Source organism: Raphanus sativus, unplaced genomic scaffold (assembly GCF_000801105.2).
Source record: "Raphanus sativus cultivar WK10039 unplaced genomic scaffold, ASM80110v3 Scaffold0659, whole genome shotgun sequence".
Lineage (NCBI taxonomy): Eukaryota > Viridiplantae > Streptophyta > Magnoliopsida > Brassicales > Brassicaceae > Raphanus > Raphanus sativus.
Window position 1 is genome coordinate 6,080 of NW_026615976.1, and position 16,673 is coordinate 22,752.

The 16,673-nt window shown below is 41.9% G+C and overlaps 1 long non-coding RNA gene across 1 annotated transcript; it reads right to left on the reverse strand.

Annotated features, from left to right (window-relative positions):
* Nucleotides 1-412: 412 nt before the first annotated feature.
* Nucleotides 413-1,716, reverse strand: LOC130502690 (uncharacterized). Its single transcript, XR_008940393.1, has 3 exons — nucleotides 1,258-1,716; nucleotides 817-1,050; nucleotides 413-661 (listed from the first exon to the last, which is right to left on the reverse strand). It is a non-coding gene; the product is annotated as an uncharacterized LOC130502690 (long non-coding RNA).
* Nucleotides 1,717-16,673: the final 14,957 nt, after the last annotated feature.

Consider the following 16,673-nt stretch of genomic DNA (forward strand, 5'->3'; position numbering starts at 1 on the left):
GTGTGGGTTCACTTGCGCAAGGAGAGGTTTCCAAAAGAAAGAAAGTCTAAACTGATGCCGAGGATAGATGGTCCTTTTGAGATCATCCAGAAAATCAATGACAATGCTTACAAGCTTGATCTTCAAGGTAAGTATGATATAAGCAATAGTTTCAATGTTACTGACTTGATCTCTTTTGTTGCAGATGAGCCAGATTTGAGGACAAATCCTTTTCAAGAAGGAGGGGATGATATGATCATGGACCAGTCAAGCAAAGAAGATAAGGAGACCATGGAGGAACCAGCAGATGAAGATGCTCTCACCATGCCTAAGAGCATGATTATCCCAAAGACTCATTTTGGGTCTCTTAATATTTTTTAATACTTTTTAGTAGTAAATATAGGTTAAGGGACATATATAAGAGACTTCTACATTTATGTCCTCCAATGCAATCTCTTATTTTGAGGTTCTTAAACAAATGTATATATCAACATCCTCAAGATCCTTTGGCCTAGCATCGTAACAGAGACAAAATGGTATCACTTAACTGTTATTTACAGAAATCCATAACATTGGAGAGGAAATAAGAAAAAAAAAATATATAAAAGACTGGCGGCAATGAACCCAGCGCTGGCAAAAGTCACAACACACCATTGGTGCTGATTTCCGAGTCCCTGTAAACCTGCGCGAAGAAAGCAGAACAAATTGGTCAATTTGTATGTTAAATTGCTATTTGAGTTAGTTTTTTTAAGACAACAAACATTCTTATCATGACACTTCCAGAACTTAAAAAGGCAGGACAATACTAATACACAAGAAACAGAGCATCAACATTACCCCTATGAACTAAATCATTTTCTCAAGTTACCAACAAAGTCATGAATCATTTGCATCATTCACAGCCAATGTCTGAGAGAAGAATGCTGCACCTATCGTTGATTTCTGTTCACAACAACAACAACAGCAAGTATCAAAAATCTCAAGAATCTCTATAGAAAACCAAGTAAAAACATTTCTTCTAAAAAGTTTGCATGTGATGCTCATATCCATCCTTTGAGAACTTCTGTTCCTCTGCATAAACCAAAATGGCAAGCAACTTAAGCTGGTTTCCCTCAACATCTATGCAGCAAATCAATGACAGTGCAAGGAAACTAGCGGAAAGAAATACTAAAATCAATATCCACTTGGGTCCATCAAGTTGAAGTATGAACAGATGATGAATGATGGACTGAGCCAATTGAGGATTCAAACAAAAACCAAAAAAAATCAGAGCTTTACCTTTCGATTCTAATAGCAGCAACCGTCGATTTTCGTCGTCGTCAAGGAGAGCCACCGCCGGTTTGCTTCGTCATCGAGGAGAGGAACCCACGCTTTGCTACGCCTCGTCGTGGACAGGAACCGCCAGTTCGATTCGACTCAGCAGCATCCGACAATTTTGTCGTCGGAGAGGACAGCCACCACCGAGTTGCTTCGTCGTCGAGAAGATCACCCATGATTGTCTCCGCTTCGTCGAGGAGAAACCGACAGTTTTCTTTATCGAAAAAGAATGAATTTGTTTCTCCCCTCGTATTCTCCGACCCAAAGCATTTCAAACTGACGCGTGTCCAACAATATACGTCCCTAAATACAGCTTCATTAAGGGACGTTCTTTCACTTAATTCCCATTTTTTCTTTTTGTTTAATCCTAGTCAGCAATTAAAGACACCTTAAGAGACCCCGATAATTATGCTCTAAGGGTCCCATGACTCGAGCCAGAAGCAAGCAACTCAAAGAGGCCATTGGAGGCTTACTTAAGACATCCATGAAGCAAGAAGAAAGTCTTGGAAGAAGCTTGATCAACCAAGAAGCACTTACTACCATTCAAGCCATCTCAGCTCCAAGATAGACATCAAGTGAGCAAGTAACATATGTGTGCTCTTTTTCCCTATCTTTGGTTTTGTCCCACTGGGTTTTCCAAAGATAGGTTTTTAACGAGGCCATATGTTGCTTCCATATCACTCACTTGATGATCTCGGTTCAAGACTATGTTTTATTAATTTATCCTATGTTTTTATTTAGACTATGGTTTTGTTATTTGATACATTTCGAGACTAAGGAGTATGTTCCTTACTCTCTCTATATATAGGTGTCTCGCAACCCTAATGAAAGCATCCAATCTTTTATTCTAAACTCTTGTTCTCTCTTGACGGCTGCGAGTTCCTTGTAGTCTGAGTGTTCTTGAGTCTTTGTTAGTGAGTCATATCTAACAAAACCCATAAGAGTGATTATCAAGGTGTGTCATATCCGAGATCATCACTTAGGAGTATCAAGAGTTCATTCATCCCTCTTGTGTCACCATTCGATCCACCCCCCCCTTGAAGGAGATTGAGTCACTGATTCTCTACTTGCAAGGATCTATCCCATTTCTATCCAGAGAAGCATCCTAGGAGTGTATTATACATGCTCTTGAGGATAGCTTGCAAAGGAGCAGGTTGCTTGGATAGGATGAGCCACTGCATTGCTGTTGAAGTATACTCTGGTGTTGCTCCAGTTTGATGGATCTTTTCTCACTCTGGTACTTCTTCTCAATGGTTGAATCTGCTCCTCTATCACTGCTTCTTCCTGTTCCTGCTCACCCTCATACTGATCTCCACTAGACTGATCAGAATCAGCACCATCTTGATCATGGACTGATGTTGAATCATCTTCTGGTGTTGGCTCATTCTCATTGCCTCCCTCAGGATCAGGATGGACTGGTTCCATAATTGGGACTGTTGCTTCAATGGGAACAGCAGCTGGTGGTGATGGAGGGGTGTTAGGCGCCTCACTGCTACTAGGCTGAGAGATGCCTAAGCTTTCCAAGATGGTTCTCAGGTTGTTTGCTCTATCAGATGGTCCTTGTGAGAGATCTTTAAGGCTGTCCCAGCTCTTCTCATCATAGTAACCCTTGGATTCCACAAACTTCACATCCCTTGAGACCATTACTCTTCTTAACTCAGGTATGTAGCACTTGTAGCCTTTCTGTGTATGAGAATATCCAATGAACATGCCCTTGACACTCTTGGCTTCCAGCTTGTTTCTCTGTTCTCCTGGTGTCAAGACATAGCAAACACACCCAAACACACGCAAGTGATCAAGTGGAGGTTTGATTTTGTTTAATACCTGAAAGGGAGAGACATCTTGGAGGACTTTGGTTGGTATCCTGTTGATTAAATAGCATGCAGAGACCACAGCATCACCCCAAAATCTCTTAGGAACATTGGTGTGAAACATCATGCTCCTTGCAACCTCCATAAGATGGCGATTTTTCCTCTCAGCCACTCCATTTTGTTGTGGTGTGTAAGGACAGCTTGTTTGATGTATTATTCCATGTTTTGCTAGGTGTTGTTTGAAAGCATTGCTAGTGTATTCTCCTCCATTATCAGACCTAAAGATTTTTATCTTAGAGTTGAAATGGTTAGTCACATAGTTTTGGAAGTTTAGAAAAGCTTCAAAAACTCTATCTTTACTAGAAATCAATGTGAGCCAAGTAAACTTTGATTTTTCATCTATGAATGTCACAAAATATTTATGGTTTTCTCTAGATACACAAGGTGCTGTCCAAACATCAGAGTGAACTAGATCAAAACAATTTTCATAAATAGTCATAGATTTAGGAAAAACAGATTTGCAATGTTTACCAAGGATACAAGCCTCACAAGTTTCATTTTTAAAAGACAGATTAGGCAACATAAGACTTAAAGCTCTAGAATGAGGATGACCTAATCTAGCATGCCATAATACATCACTAGTTAAAACAGAAGCAGAATTAAAAGCATAAGTAGAATCTGATAACAGCTTGGTGTCTTCAAGTAAATAAAGCTCTCCCTTGCTCACACCTTTTCCCAGCATCTTACTGGTCTTAATATCCTGAAAGCACACATCATTAGGACTAAAAATAACATGGCAATTAAGATCAGTGGTTGCTTTCTTAACAGATAGTAAGTTAGAGGTGAAGCTAGGCATATAAAAGGCTTGAGACTCTTTTTCAAACAATTTCAGATTTCCTACTCCTTCAATAGGTATTCTATCACCATTAGCAATTACTACACTGCCTAGAGCTGGTTTAACATTACTAATCAGATTAACATCCCTAATCATATGATGGGAAGCTCCTGAATCAATAATTAGAGATCTAGCAGGGTGTGATGCATGGTGAATAGAATTTAAAGCATTAACATTAATGTTACCAGAGTTTGCATTGAGTGCTTTGATAAGAGCCTCAATGTCTGACTTGCGGATGAATGCATCATCCTGAGCTGGTGTCATGGCGTGTGAGGAGAAGGATCCACCAGTGTGGGTAGTTGAGACCATAGCCTTCCCATCTGTGGTGTCTTGAGCTCTTGCCTCATGTGCTCTGTTTTGTTGGGGCCTGTTTGTTGAAACTGGCCTGAGGTGAGGGTGGAGGAACCAGCAGCTTGTCTTGGAGTGTCCCTCCTTCTTACAATGCTCACAAGTCACAGACTTGTCTCCTCCCCTTCTTGGTTTGAAGTAGGCTTTGTTAGCTGAAGCACTCTCCACCTTCTCAGCCTTGTGCGCCAGTGAGAGCCCTCCTTTTCCACCTCCAAAGAGACCATTTGAGCCTATCTCCTTTTGGAGTCTAGCACATACTTCATCATAGCCTGGCAGCTCCTTGTCTCTTAGTATATGCCTCACCACATCATTGAAGCTTGGGTTAAGTGTGAGAGGCAGTCCAAAGACCTTGTCTTGCTCACGCCTGGCTTCAAGTGTATCAGGGTCATTGGTGCTTGGCCTTAGCATCTCTAGCTCAGACCATAGCTGACTGTACTTCCCAAGATGCTTGGTGAAGTCTCCTTCTTCCTGCTCCAAGTTGTTGATGGCTCTCTTCACTTCAAAGATTCTGGTGAGGTTTGAAGTGTTGCCAAACACCTTGTGCAAGGTATCCCACAGCTGTTTTGTTGTGGTACAGTGTGAATAAGAGTCCATTAATGGACCATCAAGTGAGCTTTGCAAGGTAGACAGCACCATGAGATCTTCCTGAGCCCATTTGCCTTCATCCACCACTACAACCTCCTTGCCATCTTCTCCTTGGGTGATTTTCTTTGGAGCAGAGCCTGAAGTGACATGCTCCCAATATCCTCTACCTCCAAGGGCTGTCCTGGCCATTCTAGACCAGGTGATGTAGTTTCCTGGTCCCTTGAGTAGACATGGAATTCTCACTGGTCTGTAGTCCTCCATCTTCTCCTTAAGGTTTCAAATAAATTTTCCAAGAGTTTTTCAAGACAGAAACAAGTAAATCTCTCTGAACTGAGGAAAAACAAGTTTAAAATCAAGGTTAACTCTCAAGAAAATTAAATGGATACAGGAGAGAGTGAGAACAGCCAAGAGAATTTAAAAAATTTCCAGAAACTCAAGAACACAGATTTATTATCCATTGGATAAAAGAAATCTGAGGTGAGATTTGAGAAAGTAAAAGAGTGAATCAAGAAAGAAAGTAAAACCAGAGTGTATTGCGGAAGGATTTTAGGTTCTCAAGAGCTTAAGCTCTGATACCATGTAAGTAAATGAAGAACAAATGATGAACAAGTGAAGAACAAGTGAGAGAGATGAAATCGTGAGAGAGAGAGAGAGAGAGAGAGATGTTGCAAAGTAAAGAGAGAGTAAAGAAGGATTTATTTCCTTAAGATTAATGTGAGAGAGGTTACAAGATTATATAGGCAAGATGCCTGGATACAGAAAGTATTAAACAATTCTATGCAAGTACTTAAAACAATAAACAAATGTGTTCTGATCAAGGCAAGGCAGTGTTGAGAGGGACAGGTCACAAACGGCTACACCTTAAGTGTATCATGTGACCTTGCTTATTTTAAACACTCTCCTTTGTCTCTTACACTCTCCAACGGTCTCCTCCTTCTCTGATGTCGACCAAGGTGTTCTCTGACTTGTCTTGCCTCTCACTCCACGTTAGGTTATGCATTGGTACCTTGCACAGCAAGTGTTGTACGGATATACTTGTATTTCAAGTAATCTCGGATCTGCTTCTACTTCATGTATCTCCAGCTCCTCTCTCTTTCTGATTTATTTATATCCTATGTCAATATTGACCATGTGGAACAAGTCGAGCTTGGAAGGACCATGAGATCTTCCTCATTAAAAACCTCATCAAAGAAAACCCATTGGGACAAAACTTTGATGAGGGAAAAAGAGTAAAGACCTCATGATCAGGGGACTAGTGAATGGGTGTAAGATCAATGAGTCCTAACCTGATGTGTATGGACTCCATTGTCTTTTGTCTTGCTGCCTTGGTGAATATATCTGCAACCTGATCTTCACTTCTAGTGTAACATGGCAAGATAACTCCCAAGACTATCATCTGCCTTACCTTGTGACAATCAACCTCAATGTGTTTTGTCCTCTCATGAAACACAGAGTTGGTAGCAATGTGGATTGCGGCTTGATTGTCACAATGCATGGTCATTGGAGTTGCTTGCTCGATCTCCAAGTGCTTGAGAATCCCTTTGATCCACACTAACTCATTTGTAAGCTTCAGCATAGCTCTATACTCAGCTTCAGCACTCGAACATGAGACCACCTTCTGCTTCTTGCTCTTCCAAGTAACCATGTTTCCTCCAATGAAGGTACAATACCCAGTTGTAGACTTCCTATCATTCCTATCACCAGCCCAATCAGCATCACAGTAGCCAACCACTTCAGTACTCTTGTTGCATCTCATCCATACTCCTAAACCTTGAGTTCCATTGAGATACATGAGCACTCTCTCCACCATTCTCCAATGATGCTCCTTTGGTTGTTGCATATGCTGGCTGACTTGATTCACTGCAAAGCATATGTCTGGCCGAGTGATAGTGAGGTAGATCAGCTTCCCCACAAGCTTCCTATACAACTTGGGATCATGAAATGGCTTGCTATCTTCCATCTCCCCCTCTCTTGGAATCTTGTACCCATCTTCCATGGGCATCTTTGCTGTCTTTCCTCATAAGCACCTGCATCTTTCAAAAGATCAAGTGCATATTTTCTTTGAGATATAAATAATCCTTCCTTAGACCTGCACAACTCAATCCCAAGAAAATATTTCATCTCTCCCTGTGAGAATTAGAGAATCAAGAAGAGTTTAGTAGAGAAGATTAGTAACTTGTGTGAGACTTAAGAGAAAGAGAGAAACATGGCGAGTGAGAAGATGAGAGAATAATAGAAATGATTCACTTGATTGATTTGTTTATGGGAGCAACCCATATATAGAGACATACAAGTACAATGTCGACAGAAGGGAAATAATAAACAAGTAGAACCCTAGACAATGAATAAACAATAGAGAAAGAAGACAAGGCTGATCTGCGCACACTGATCCGGGATAGCGACAGGTCCTCAACGTCTCTCTTGACTTTGAACCTTAACCAACCCATGTGATCCAATCCTTTAACGTTCCTATTGCTTCTGATAGCATAAGGTATCTTCCTTTAATCATACCAGGCGAGATACACTTCAAGTCTTGCCTTGCACTTCACACTAGGTTGCATGGTGCATGAACAGACTTGTCTCTCAAGTTACTTCCTCCTTTACTTAGTTTAAACTCGCCTGGTTCCCTCTTGTTCTTCATCACTTCATCAACACTTATTGCTTCATCTCAACACTCCCCCTCAAGCTTGACCATATGGAACAAGTCAAGCTTGGAAGCCATGAAGCATTCCCTCATTAAAACCTTGATATGCAAAACCCAGTGGGACAAAAACATATCAAGGAAAAAGAGTAGAACACCTCATGGCTAAGGGGATCAGTGTGATGAAAGATCCACGAGTCCCAACTTAGAGTGTATGAACTCGCAAACCTTAGTACTAGCAGCCTTGGTGAAGATGTCAGCCAACTGATCCTCACTTCTTGTGTAGCATGGCAAGATTATCCTTTGCTCTACAGCCTGCCTTACTTTATGGCAATCCACCTCAATGTGTTTAGTCCTCTCATGAAACACATTGTTGGATGCTATATGTATTGCAGCTTGATTGTCACAGTGCATGGTGATTGGAGATGAAGTCTCTATGCCCAAGTCTTTAAGCAGATTCCTGATCCAGATCAGCTCACTGGTTAGCTTCCTCATTGCCCTGTATTCAGCTTCAGCACTTGAACATGACACAACCTTTTGCTTCTTGCTCTTCCAAGTCACTAAGTTGCCTCCAATGAAGGTGCAGTAGCCTGTAGTTGATCTCCTATCAACTCTATCTCCTGCCCAATCAGCATCAGAATACCCAACGATTTCTGTGCTCTTGTTGCATCCCATCCACACTCCTTGTCCTGGCGCCTCTCTTAGATATCTTAGTATCCTCTCAACCATGTTCCAATGGTGTATCTTGGGTGCTTGCATGTGCTGACTCACTTGATTAACTGCAAAGCATATATCTGGCCTTGTGATAGTGAGATATATAAGCTTTCCCACCATCCTTCTATAGTGTTTCACATCTCCATATGGCTTGTTATCAATCTCCCCCTCTCGCATCACTTTGTACCCATCTTCTAGTGGTGTCTTAGCTGTTCTTCCTCCTAGATCACCAGCCTCCTTTAGCAAATCTAAAGCATACTTCCTTTGAGATAAGAACAATCCTTCCTTGGATCGACATATCTCAATGCCTAGAAAATATTTGAGCTCTCCCAAATCCTTGATATCAAAGGATGTCTTGAGATATGCCTTGGTTGCAAGTATCCCCTCTTTGTCACTGCCAGTGATGATGATATCATCCACATACACTAGGATCACAATGATTCCCTTCTTGCTGGTGAGTGTGAACAAGGTATGATCGGCTTCTGACTTCACAAAGCCTCTCCCATTAAGTGTGGCGCTTAGTTTGTGATACCAGGCTCTTGGTGATTGCTTCAGACCATAGATAGCTTTCTTCAATCTAAGAACATTGCCTGGCTTCACTAAGTGTTCAAGACCAGGAGGTGGCTTCATGTAAACTTCATCTTCCAACTCTCCTTGTAAGAATGCATTCTTCACATCCATTTGCCATAGATCCCACTCTAAGTTGACTGCTAAGGATAGGACTATCCTTATGGTGTGTAGTTTTGCAACAGGCGCAAAGGTATCAAGGTAATCCTCTCCATAGGTTTGAGTGAAGCTTCTTGCTACCAACCTTGTCTTACGTCTTTCCACAGTACCATCAGCATTGTACTTGATAGTAAATATCCACCTACTAGTCACAGCTCTCTTGCCCTTTGGTAGTTCTGCCTCATACCATGTATCATTGATTATCATGGCACTTGACTCACTGCCCACTGATTCCCTCCATTCTGCATGCTCCATAGCTTCCTCATATGATCTTGGAATATATTCCTGATCCAGCTCTCCTATGAACACTACATGCTCTTGTGGGTATTGTGCTAGAGAGCACACTGCTTGGATGGGATGAGCTACTGCTTGAGAGTTGAAGTAGACTCTGTTGTTTTTCCAGTTTGTTTCTGGCTGCCTGACTCTAGTGCTTCTTCTCAGGGTCGGTTGAGGGTTGTCTTCTTCACCACTAGGACCTGAACTCATAGTGGGCTCCTCTTGAGTCTCTTGAGTGATATCCTCATGCGCATGCTGCTCAACTTGTTGCTCAGCTTGATCAGGACTTGCTGACTGCTCCTCTTGTTGCTCAGCTTCATTGTCCCCCTCATGATCAAGGTGAGTAACCTCAGGAGTAGTGTCTGGTGTAACTGGTGCTTCCTCTGGTATCCTGGTTGACTTCTCAACAGGTACACTGATGCCCAGGCTTTCCATTACTCTTCTTAGGTTAGATGCCCTATCTGAAGTAGATTGGGATAGATTCTCCAAATCTTCCCAACTATTTCCATCATAGTATCCTTTGGATTCCAAGAACTTGACATCTCTGGAAACTAAGACCCTCCTGGTCTCTGGTACAAAGCATTTGTACCCTTTCTGATGGGGAGAATATCCAATGAACACTGCCTTTGTACTCTTGGCTGCCAACTTATCTCTTTGCTCTCCTGGAACAAAGACAAAGCAAAGACAACCAAACACACGCATATGTTCAATAGATGGTTTAGTGTTATTCAGTACCTCATAAGGGGATTGGTCATGGAGGACTCTTGTGGGAATCCGGTTGATTAAGTAGCAGGCTGTTAAGACTGCATCACCCCAAAAACGTTTAGGCACACTTGTATGGAACATCATACTTCTAGCTACCTCCATAAGGTGCCTGTTCTTTCTCTCGGCCACACCATTTTGTTGTGGAGTGTATGGACAGCTAGTTTGGTGGATCATCCCATGTTTGGCTAGATGTTGCTTGAAAGCATTGCTTGTATATTCTCCTCCATTATCTGATCTCAAAATCTTTATCTTGGCATTAAAGTGATTAGTGACATAGTTTTGAAAATTTATAAATGCTTCTAAGACCCTATCTTTAGATTGCAATAATGTGATCCATGTGTATTTGGATTTCTCATCTATAAAGGTGACAAAATATTTGTGATGCTCTCTAGATACACATGGAGCAGTCCATACATCAGAGTGTATAAGGTCAAAGCAATTTTCATAAATTTTACTTGATCTAGGAAACACATTTTTGCAATGTTTTCCTAAGATACAAGCTTCACAATCACTTTTAAAAGAAATACTAGGCAACATGATGTTCAAAGCACGAGAATGAGGATGTCCTAATCTAGCATGCCACAATACATCTTTAGGTAAAGTAGAAATAGAGTTCAAAGCATAAGATAAATCGGCTGATGACTTGGTGTCTTCAAGCAAGTACAAGTCTCCCTTAGTCACACCATTGCCAAGCAACCTACTAGTCTCAATATCCTGAAAGTACACTTGGTTAGGTGTGAATGTAACACTGCAATTTAAATCATTAGTCACTCTTTTCACAGATAACAAATTTGAGGCAAAGCTAGGCATATAAAGAGCTTTTGAATCCTTGTTAAACAATTTAAGATCTCCTATGCCTTTAATTGGTATCTTATCTCCATTGGCTATCATCAGATTTCCTAGAGCAGGAACAATGTTTTTAATTAAGCTCACATCACTAATCATGTGATGACTTGCTCCTGAATCAATAACTAGTGGTTTCATCAATTTAGAACTAGTTAAAGCATTCATAGAGACATTACTCATAAGCGCATGAAGAGATGTACCAAGGGTTTTACCAGAGTTATCTTTGAGGATTTTGATGAGAGCTTCAATGTCAGAGCGCCTGATAGTCTCATCTTGAGTGTTCCTCACAGTTGAGCTGGTTGAACTGGAAGCTAGAGCCTTCTCTCCTCCACTTACTGCTCCGGGTTCACCTATGTCGCCTGAGTAGTTAGCTCTTGCTTCATTGGTGCCAGTCCGGAACTTCTGTGGCTTCAAATGAGGATGAAGCAACCAGCACTTGTCTTTCCCATGCCCCTTCTTCTTGCAGTGATCACACACCCACACCTTCTTGTCTTCAGGTTTGAAGTAGCCTTTGTTAGCAACACCTTCTGCTTGGTTTGCTATCACAAGGTCTTTCTTTCCTCCAAAGAGACCAACTGAGCCTTGCTCCTTTTGAATCTGAGCACACACTTCATCCAGAGATGGGAGACTAACTCCCCTCAGTATGTGCTTGATCAATTCATTGTACCCGGGGTTAAGAGAGAATAGCAAGGCAAAGACCTTATCCTGCTCTCTTCTCTCATTCAGTACATCCGGGTCAAGGGTTGCTGGTCTCAACATCTCCAGCTCTGCCCATAGAGATCTGAACTTCCCAAAGTGTTTATCAAACTCAGTATCCTCTTGACACAGGTTGTTGATGGCCCTCTTGACTTCAAACACTCGGTTAATGTTGGATACATTACCAAACACCTTTTGGAGTGTATCCCATAGTTCTTTTGAAGTCTCACAGTAGGCGTAAGACTCCAAGATTGATGCCTCAAGACTGTGTTGGATGATAGACAAGACCAGGAGATCCTCTTGAACTCGCTTCTTGACATCAGCTTCAGCTTGCACCACTTCTTTGCCATCCTCTCCTAGGACAGTCTTCTTCTTGTTGTTCCTGCCTTCTTCAACCACCTCCCAGAGCCCTCTGCCTCCAAGAGCGGTTTTAGTTAGCCTTGCCCAGTGTAAGTAGTTAGCTCCCTTGAGAGTAACTGGAATGGTCACCATCCGTGAGTGTTCACCAGTGGAATCCATCAAGAACAAGAAGTTTTGAGTAAAAGAAGAACTTTGCTATTTTTGGCAAATTCTGGAACAGAAAGGGAAGAACACCTTAAGAACAAGATGAACTTTACCCAAAATAGAAATGAAAAATCAAAGTGTTTGCGGAAGAGATAGGTTTCAGGAGCTTAAAGCTCTGATACCATGTGAGAATTAGAGAATCAAGAAGAGTTTAGTAGAGAAGATTAGTAACTTGTGTGAGACTTAAGAGAAAGAGAGAAACATGGCGAGTGAGAAGATGAGAGAATAATAGAAATGATTCACTTGATTGATTTGTTTATGGGAGCAACCCATATATAGAGACATACAAGTACAATGTCGACAGAAGGGAAATAATAAACAAGTAGAACCCTAGACAATGAATAAACAATAGAGAAAGAAGACAAGGCTGATCTGCGCACACTGATCCGGGATAGCGACAGGTCCTCAACGTCTCTCTTGACTTTGAACCTTAACCAACCCATGTGATCCAATCCTCTAACGTTCCTATTGCTTCTGATAGCATAAGGTATCTTCCTTTAATCATACCAGGCGAGATACACTTCAAGTCTTGCCTTGCACTTCACACTAGGTTGCATGGTGCATGAACAGACTTGTCTCTCAAGTTACTTCCTCCTTTACTTAGTTTAAACTCGCCTGGTTCCCTCTTGTTCTTCATCACTTCATCAACACTTATTGCTTCATCTCAACACTCCCAAGTCTTTTATGTCAAAGACAGACTTGAGATACTCCTTGGTTTCTTGTATACCTGTTTTATCAGAACCAGTGATGATGATATCATCAACATATACAAGAATAACAATGATACCTCCTGGTGTAACCAAGGTGAAGAGTGTGTGATCCAACTCACACTTTCTGAATCCTTTACCATTCAGAGTGGTGCTGAGCTTGTGATACAAAGCCCTTGGTGATTGCTTCAACCCATAGATAGCTTTCTTCAGTCTTAACACATTTCCTGGTTTTACCATCCCTTCCATTCCTGGTGGTGGTAACATGTAGACTTCATCTTCAAGCTCCCCCTGAAGAAAGGCATTCTTCACATCCATTTGCCATAGATCCCACTCAAGGTTGACAGCAAGTGAAGCACTACTCTGATAGTATGAAGCTTGGCGACTGGAGCAAATGTGTCTATGTAATCCTCACCATAGGTTTGTGTAAAGCCTCTTGCCACCAGTCTAGTCTTCCTCCTATCTATCTTACCATTAGGTAAATACTTTATGGTAAAGATCCATTTGCATGATACTGCCCTCTTCCCCTTAGGTAACTTGCTTTCATACCATGTATCATTCTTGATCATGGCATCTGCCTCAGCATTGACTGAATCCCTCCACTCTTGAATCAACATTGCTTCTTCATAGCTTCTTGGCACATAGCTCTCATCTAAGCTTACTTGAAAGGCACAATGTTCTTCCGGGAACTCAGCAAAGGAACACACAGCTTGAGAGGGATGCTCCACAGCCTGGGCATTGTAGTACACTCTTGTGTTTACCCAGTTGGAAGCATCTCTTCTCACCCGTGTGCTTCTCCTCAAAGGAACTGCTACTTGTTCCTCACTAGCTTCTTCTTCTTGTATCTGAACTGGTTCTCCAGCTTCCTGATCTCTTCTTGCTGAATCCTCTCCACTTTGGTCAGGAGAATCAGAGCTTTGTTCTTCTAGACCTTCAGCACCAATGCCTTGATCTTCTTGACTTCTTGCTTCTGATTCACTTCCCCCCTCATGATCAAAGTGGGATGGTTCTTCAGCAGTAACTGGTGTAGGTTCTTGTTGCCTACTCTGATCCTGGGACACTCCAATGCCAAGACCCTCAAAAATGTTTCTCAAGCTAGCAGCTCTGTCTGATGGTTGGGATAGATCCTCTAGTTCTTCCCAATTCTTCCCATCATAATATCCTTGCTCCTCCATAAACTTGACATCCCGAGACACCAAGACTCTTCTAGCATCAGGATCAAAGCATTTGTATCCTTTCTGACTAGTTGAGTAACCAATAAGCATAGCCTTGGTGCTCTTATGTTCTAGTTTGTTTCTCAGCTCCCCGGGTACCAGTACATAGCACACACACCCAAATGTCCTCAGATGATCCAGGCTTGGTTTACTCTTGTTGAGAACCTCAAAAGGAGATTGATCTTGAAGTATTCTGGTTGGCATCCTGTTGATCAGATAACAAGCAGATATAACAGCATCACTCCAATACCTCTTTGGAACACTCTTGTGGAACATTAGTGACCGAGCCACCTCCATGAGGTGCCTGTTCTTCCTCTCAGCTACACCATTCTGTTGTGGTGTATAAGGGCAGCTAGTTTGGTGTAATATCCCATGATGAGCTAGGTGATCTCGAAATGCATGGCTTGTATACTCTCCACCATTATCAGACCTGAAAATCTTAATCTTGGCATGATAATGGTTAGTTACATAGCTTTGAAAATTTTTAAAAGCATCAAGAACCCTATCCTTTGATTTAATGAGTGTTAACCAGGTGTATTTGGATTTTTCATCAATGAAGGTTACATAATATCTATAACCATCACGAGAGAAACAAGGAGCAGTCCAAACATCAGAGTGAATCAAATCAAAACAACTTTCATAGATAGTAGAAGATCTTTGAAATACAGTCTTACAATGTTTACCCAAAATACATGCCTCACACTCCTTATTCTTAAACATGACACCTGGTAACATAATGCTTAAAGCCCTATCATGAGGATGACCTAGTCTAGCATGCCACAATGCATCCTTACTGAGGGAAGAAACAGAATTAAAAGAAACAAAAGAACTAGAAATGGGATCAAGGTCTTCCAGCATATAAAGGTCTCCTTTGGTAGCTCCTTGCCCAATCAACTTACTGCTTTTAATATCCTGAAACTTCACATCATTAGGACTAAAGATAACATTGCATTGAAGATCATTAGTGCATCTTTTCACAGATAAAAGATTTGAAGTGAACTCAGGCATGAAAAATGCTTTAGAATCCTTACTAAACAGTTTCAGTTTGCCAATGCCTCTAATAGGGATCCGATCACCATTGGCAATCATAACATGGCCATGAGCAGGTTCAATGTCTTTTATCAACTTAACATCACTAATCATGTGATGAGATGCACCAGAATCAATGATCAATGGTTTATGCACATTTCTAGCAACATTAGTCCTAGATGATTCATTTCCTTTCAAGATGCTACCTAGCAGTCCTAATATCTTATCAGAGACATCAGGCATTGTAATAGGCAATGTATGAGCAGCATAAGAGTAACCAAGAGTATGGTTATCTTTGTTACCAGACTCCTTGAGGGCTCGGATGAGTGATGCAATGTCAGCCTTAGTGATCAACTCCTGGTCCAACCCCTTGCCACTTAGCTGATGAGAAGCCATAGCTCTTCCTTCACTTTCACCCACATTCACAGTTGGACCAGCCCCGGATGAACTAGCACCAGTTGCTTCAGTAGAAAGGTTTGCCTTGGCTTCTCTATCTTTGTTGAACTTGCTCGGCTTCAGGTGGGGTTGGAGTAACCAACACTGATTCTTCTTGTGACCCGACTTCTTGCAATGCTCACAGTTCCCTTCATACTTCTCATACTTCTTGCCATTATATGCAGCCTTGTTGGCTTGCATCTCCTCGGCCTGATGAGCCATGGTAAGATCACCCTTTCCTCCAAAGAGACCAAGAGATCCCTCCTCTTTCTGAAGTTGTGCACACACTTCCTCCATGCTTGGGAGAGTAGGCGACCTTAAGATATGCTTGATGACATCTTTGTAGCAAGGATCAAGTGTCATCAATAGCCCAAACACCTGATCTTGTTCTCTTCTCTCCATGAGAGCCGACATGTCAGTGGTGTTGGGTCTTAAGCTTTCAAGCTCGGACCATAAAGATCCAAACTTCCCCATGTGTTTGGTAAGCTCCCCTCCATCTTGCTTCATGGAGTTAATGGCTCTCTTCAACTCAAACACACGGCTAATGTTGGAAACATTCCCAAAAGTCTTCATGAGAGTATCCCATAGGTGTTTGGGAGTCTCGCAGTAGCTGTAGGCTTCAAGAAGAGGTACCTCTAGAGATCCTTGCAGCACGGAAAGCACCATCAAGTCCTCTTGGATCCACTTCTTCTCCTCAGCATCCGCGAGAGCTTTTCCCTTCTCACCTTCTTCAGTTTGCTTAGCCACTGGCTTTGGTTCATCATCAGTGATGTGATCCCATAGCCCTAGCCTTCCAATGGCAGTTTTCACCAATCTAGACCACAAGAGATAGTTTGAACCTCCCTTGAGCTGAACCGGAACTGTAACGAGCTTGCTGTAGTTGTTTCCCTCCATCTTCTCTTGCTTGTATCACACGTGACCTGAAAAGCTTCTATCTTGCAACCACCTTGAAGAACCACCAGAACTCAACCTCAAGACCACACAGACTCTCGGATAAGCTCCAATAATACCTTTAGTATAGTAACAAGTCTTCCCGAATCACCAAGAACACAAGAGAGAGATAAGGCAACAAGAACACAAGATTTGCGGAATGAAAATGAGGTTTCTCTCAATACCAAAGCCAAC